At 42.1% G+C, this 6,737-nt stretch overlaps 1 long non-coding RNA gene across 1 annotated transcript; it reads left to right on the forward strand.

The window, feature by feature from the left end:
- The first annotated feature begins 2,885 nt into the window (after positions 1-2,885).
- On the forward strand, positions 2,886-5,876 carry LOC148022487 (uncharacterized). Its single transcript, XR_015693503.1, has 3 exons — positions 2,886-3,195; positions 3,286-3,491; positions 3,888-5,876. It is a non-coding gene; the product is annotated as an uncharacterized LOC148022487 (long non-coding RNA).
- Positions 5,877-6,737: the final 861 nt, after the last annotated feature.

Genomic DNA, 6,737 nt, shown 5'->3' on the forward strand with positions numbered 1-6,737 from the left:
GTTTAAGATTCCAAGGAACATGTGGGACCGTAAAAATTACCATTGGTGCCACAATGCTTGGATCCACATAGCCAATATCATGTGGCTGAAATGAAAAGGCTTTACCATGGTTCTTTAACATCTGCATGAAGATTTCTTTTCAGCTGGCAAGAGAAAAGAGTCTCCATCAATTTTCAGCTTTTGTAGACTTTCTGCTGTAAATTGGTGACCAATATCTTTCGGATCACAAAGGCTTGGTTGTTTGGATACCCTTTCTGCCAGTCCTTTGCTTTCAGGCAGTAGAGGAGTAGCTATCGGCTTGACCTTCTTATCAACTGTTTTATACTTTGTTTCTACTCTTGCTTCATCCTTGATTGGCTGTCCAAAAGCTTCATAATCTGCAAATTCTTGAATTATGTCATACATATCCAATGTACATACCTGTATGGACTGATTTTTTGCTTGATTTTCTGCATGAACAGCTGCATAAATTTCAGCCATTGTATCATTATAATTCAGCCCATAAAATAGTCCTGAAATTTCTTCATCTTTAGGTAAAACATTAATTTGCTTCAGCTCTTGCTCCATATGACTCAAATACTTTCTTTCAGCCCTGTTCATGGCTGAAAACTGTTTATAACAGCCCACACCATTGGCTAAAAAAACCTGCAAATCAGCTTTTGGCCTTGCCTCCTTCATATGTGGAGGCAATTTTTTGTGACATGATGCACTACCATAGCCTCCACTTATAGCAGCGCTACCTAAAAACCCTTAAATTCTCGGGCATTAGGAGGAACAGGATGATCTCTCAATCGATCCCTATTCCGGTGGTGATTAACATAGACAGTTAGGAATTGAACAACTTTATCATTATCCTTGCTTCTTATCCGAGCATATGATGAACCATCATCAAGAGCCTTTGTCTCTAAACGAGACTCGGAAATAAATGGTTGTCCAAGAATGATAGGATAACTGTAGGAATCTTGAACAAAGAAATGAAATTCATCTTTTAGATTACCAATAGTAACTTGTACATAAGGACATGCTGCATAAAGATCGCCAAAAGAGTTATTGGCTGCCTTCATGTGCCATCCTGGGTCCACATCAATGGGCCATCCACCATTCTCATAGAGACTTCTTGACATAACATTAATTTCCGAACCATGGTCTATAAGGGCAATGCATGGAGTTTCTTTTTCACCGATTTTAACAATAGTTTCAGTAGTCGCCCTTGCCCAATGGGTACGGGAATAGTGATTACTAGGAATAAAGTGAGCTTCACTTTCTTCTTGCATGTTGTGAAGAAGAGTCTCTTTCTTAGACAAGTATTTTGTTGATAGATTCAAATGCATTCAAGATTTGGGCCAAAGATACATGAAATGAATTGAAGAAGCATAATTTTAGCTTCATCCCTGTTTTAAAACAGAAAATTCCAGCCCATAATCAAGTTCAAAATGAGTGCATAAACTCAAGAAGAAGCACTTCTGATCATTGATGAACAATGTCCTGATGAAAAGAGGTCATTTCCTTCCATTACAACTACATAAATCCCATGTTTGCTCATAAAAATGGACCATAACAATGGGCTGCCCTGTTTATGACTGGTTATTTCAGCCCATAACAGCCCATATGCCTTCAATATCCTCACCCTTTACTTGCCCCAAAGTCACTCAAGTACTTGGGTACAAGTCGGGCTTCATTGGACCATGAATAAGGTAGACAAATTGAGAGAAGTCGTGCATAAGAGCAGGCTGAATCCTTTTCTCTCAGATTTCCCTCTTTTATAGACTATTTCAGCATGCATTTTCATCAGACCAAAGGGGCAGAGAAGTGGAGTTCTCACCATGTTTATATCTTCAGTGGTTGGGCCTGTTGATCATCAGTTTGCATGCTCCAAATCATGCACCATAGCTCCAGCTCTCTCCAGTTTGCTTCAGACTGTGGAGCCCGCATTTTGCGTCGAAAAATACGGGCTGCTCCCTGCTCAGCCCCTGGTCACTTTTTGACCTACCCAGGTCACTTGTTGGTCACTTAAGTCTATTACTCTAGGTCCCATGTGGACCTAATGGACTTTTGGCAACTTTTGGCATTCTTCTTGGGTTCTGACCATATTTTTGCACCTGAATCAATGTGATTTATCCTGCAGACTATCAATTACTTCCAGTTGACCAAGTTGAAGGTTCCCATAGACTTATTTTTCATAAACATACATGGTATAACTGAAAATTATATGCTAAATACAAAAGAACTTGTGTAACTAAGGTGGTTATTGGATAACAATGTCTGAATTTTGTATGAAAATTTCTCATATAGCTTCTAGTGAAGCTCTTCTGTGTTCATAAGAATCCCATGATTTATATTATGAACAGTAAACTCTTTGACACCATACCATCAGAGTTATATTTCTTCCTGAAAACCCACTTACAGGTCACAGGTTGCTGCCGGGAGGAAGGGGTTGAAGAACCCAAGTACTGTTGGCTCGCAAAGAGGACATTTTCGCATGCATAGCTGCCCACCAGGAGGCAGACTTTGGAGATGTCAATGCCTCATGATGAACAGGGATGGACCCATTAGGAGACAAGGAAGCAAGAGAAGAAGATGACTCATTACGGGCTTGGGTAAGGTTACCCTTCGCAAGAATATCTGACATAGTTTGATAGCGAGGAGGTCGGGAAGAGGGTGTATCAGCATCCGTTGCAGAAGAGGGGGCTGGTTTAGGCGTGGAGAAAGGGGCTGAAACTAGGCTAGAAGGAGTTGGCGAAGTACTGGTAGTGGAATTAGTATTGGTCAAACACGTGGTTGAAGAAGGAGAACCACGTGTATTATTTTGAACTGTTCTCGAGTTGATGGCCTGATTATGAATAGATGGGCGCCCACCATTTTGAACAGAACCAGGGTATTGTAAACGGGTAAATGTGGGACGGTAAGGGCTGCAGGGATGCAGAGAACGATGAACACGAGGAGACGCCCTTCTGGTAGAAGAAATGAGTGGCATAGGCTCTGGAGTAGCCACGGAAGGCTGTACACTTTGAATAGGTTGTTGAAGAGGAGGATCTGGGGCAGCAGGTATAGGCACAGTAGGCATAGGACCACGATGTTGCTGTGGTAATGGGGTATGTGATGTAGAGGCCATCGTTGCAGGGAGATTCAAGAGGGGCTCTTCATTGAAAATCACATCTCTGCTGAAAATGAAAAGTCGAGTTTGAGGATTATAAAGTCTGTATGCCTTCACCCCAAAATGCTCACCATAGCCTACAAATAAGTATTTCTCCGCTCTGGTTGACAATTTGTTTCTTTTCTCCTCAGGTACTAAGGCATAGCAGGACGATCCAAAGATCCGTAATTCAGAAAATGCAAGTTTCAACTTATGCCACCGCTCATATGGGGTGATATTCGGGAGGGTACGGCTAGGAAGCCAATTCTGCACATAATTCGCTGTAGCAACGGCTTCTTCCCAATAAGCCAAGGAAACACCAGCGACTTGGAGCATGGCACGAGTAGCATTAAGCAAGGTACGATTCTTTCGTTCAGCAACACCATTTTGTTGAGGAGTGTATGAAGTTGTAAATTGATGAATGATACCCAGATCAAGACAATAACTGGAAAATTCATGAGAGGCGTACTCCCCTCCGTTATCAGTACGAATGGCTTTAATTTTCTGTGAAGTTTGTCATTCCACCATTTTTAAATAGTGTTTGAAATGAGCAAAAACCTCCGACTTGTGCTTAAGAAAATAGATAACAGAGTACTTTGAATAATCATCAATAAATGTGAGGAAATAGAGATGATTGGTTAGGGACTGCATCGGCATTGGACCACACAAGTCGGAGTGCACCAGCTGCAATAGTTGTGTGGTTTTGATCTTTGATCTTGGAAACTTCATGCGCGCTAATTTCCCATTGATGCAGGCCTCGCACAAGTCAATGGTTGTGAAAGAGGGATTAAACCCATCCGCCATGTTATACCTCTGAAGAGTCTGCATGGCCTGAACATGCAGGTGCCCAAGTCTATAATGCCATTGTAAGGTGGATGCTGCTGGGTCCTCGGCCGCAAGGCAAGCATGCATTGAAGGTGAGGCTTTGAGAGTGCCAGCACCAAGTGGATACAAATGACCTCGCTGTTGACAAATGACCCGAATCAGTTGACCCTGCTTGGTAAGTGTTTTAATTATGCAGTGATGCGAGAAGAATTCAATTGAAGAGCCATTTTGTGTGAGCTCACTAACGGACAACAAATTCTTTGCAAGACCAGGGATGTAATAAACTTGGCGAATAGGGGTTATTTCGCCTGTTGCAAGTTTCAAATGAACCTCCCCAACTCGTTCAGCGTGATAAAGTCCATTATCACCAAGGCGGACAGTCATCCGTGATTGTAAAGGCTCATAATTTAGCAACCAGTCAAGTGTCCCTGTCATATTATGGGTAGCACCTGTGTCAAGGTACCATATGGTAGAGTCTTCAGTGGTGAAAGCCGAAGCGGTAAACAACTGAAGAGTTTGTTCCTCCTCTTCACCAAATTCTTGCTGAGATACTTTTGTGGCTGCAATATTCGCTTGATTCTTAGTTCGAAAAGAACCCCCAGATGCACGGTGACAAGTACGACAGTCCCGTATGACATGGCCACATCATTTACAGTAGGTGCAAAAGGACGAGGGCTGAGGATTAGGCCCTGCATTCCCAAAGTGCGAAGAAGACTAATAGGTCCGGGATTGATTACCACTCATGCGTGATTTATGCCACTGATTAACTGAATTAGGGGAAGACCTTGAGTTTGGGGATGGGTAGAAGGAAGAGGACCGCCTACCTCGAGGAGGAAATCGAGGTCCTCCTGCAAGCATAGCATGTGTTGGATTCGATGTCTTACCCCTTAGTTGGTCTTCTTGACGAATCAATGCAAAGAGTTCGTTGATTGTCAGGGTAGAGTTGGTAGAATGAGCACTTATGAAAGATTGCCGGGTGTCGGGCAAGGCAGGAAGAAGGGTAGTCACTTGTATTTCGGGAGGGAGAATTAACCCTGCCAAGGAGACATTATCATTGGCTTGCTGCCAAGCTTCCAAGAATGCTTCTGTTGTTGAATAGTTTTTCATAACAACTTCGTTGAGTTGTTTGTGCAGAAGGACGTGAGAAACAGCATTGGTACGCTGGTACTGTTGCTACAGAAATTCCCACATTGATTTGGCCGTGGTGAGTTGGCGAACCAACTGTAACTGACAATCACCAAGATGGAGAACAATCTCAGTTCCTGCCTCCAAATCTTTCTTCTGCCATGTGGCTAATTCATCGACTGTAGGGGCAGCTTGTCTCGCTGCAAGTGGAACAGAAGCTGGGTCAGGTTCGGTGCCGTCAACAACACCCCAATGCCCTGCTTCTTCAAGAACCATCTTCAGGCGTAGCCTCCAGGGCAGATAGTGCGGTCCAGTCAGTTTTTCAATGTGGTAGAATTTGGACAGAGATGAACTTGTTGATGCTGCAGTGGCCATAACTCCTGAAGAAAGTCCGGATCAATCAACAAGGAATGGCTACAGCAGAGGCTTCAATGACATAGGTTGTCCCAGAGAGAACAACATATTTTAATACGCCACTACTGATACCATGTGGGCGTTAATTTTCTGCTATTAATCAAGAACATAATGTAGAATACAGACAGGAGGAAGAGAGAGAGATTATTGATATACAGTAACTAGATTATTGATATACAGTAACTAGATTATTGATGAAGATTGCATATTTACAAGGTGGGTCACACTGAAAAGGTGCGACCCTCTTTTCCTGACTATTCAACTTATTTTAGTTTTATTGTTTTATTTAAGGATTTAATTTTTTTATTTTAAACTGTCCACAAGCACTGTGTCAATGATGTAATCAAGGGGAGGGGATTCCTTCATAGCAGCGCCCTCCTCCACTTCAACACCTAGCTCAATTGTGATAGAAGTGATTTGCTTCACAACATTAGAAAAACTATGCAAATCAATCACTCGCTTATGGACAAGCATTTCAAACCTATCCCATGTTCAGCATATGTTGTGGTTAATGCATTCCACGAACTTTCAATTTTCATATGAATCCTAGCAAACACTTGACGTGCTTCCGCAAGCAATCCACATTTACCATACATATCCACAAGTATATTGCCATCCAAAGTATCTCTTTCTAGTCCTTTTTCCACAACTTGAACATGTAATCCTCGACCCCTCCAGATCTTTGAACCTAGTACAACCTTTCAAAGTATGTGACATCATCTGGAGGTATTCTGGACAGCTGCATCTGTCCAAAGCAATTCATTGCTTCCTCAACATGCCTACCTTCAGAGTAACTCGTTACAAGCGCATTCTATGAGACATAATCTTGAACATGAATGTTATCGAACACATGACATGCTTTAGAAGGTAAGCCACACTTTCCATACATAGTCACAAGCGTGCTACAAACAAGACATACACATGGGTTATTTATGCCTGAGTACCACTCAATGAATACAAAAAATTTAGGATGGAACCAAGCAATCAAATTTTCAAATTGATAGTTCAAACTGAATGGCAAACAAAAAGAAACACACAACAGAAAACAAATTCCTAATGATGTTGACTAATGAGTTCAAATTCGTGGCAAAAAACTTCATCATTAGGTTTGCAGTGGTGGACGCGTAGCATCATGACACCGCATCAGTGTTGATGACTTTGACCTTTTCAAATGTTAGGTGTGGTAGACCTAGCTAGGCTTTGATCATGATACATATGAGTGATGCCACACTCAATACAT

The sequence above is a fragment of the Lygodium microphyllum genome, chromosome 16 (assembly GCF_053477565.2).
Source record: "Lygodium microphyllum isolate KBCC chromosome 16, Lygodium_microphyllum_v1.1.10, whole genome shotgun sequence".
Lineage (NCBI taxonomy): Eukaryota > Viridiplantae > Streptophyta > Polypodiopsida > Schizaeales > Lygodiaceae > Lygodium > Lygodium microphyllum.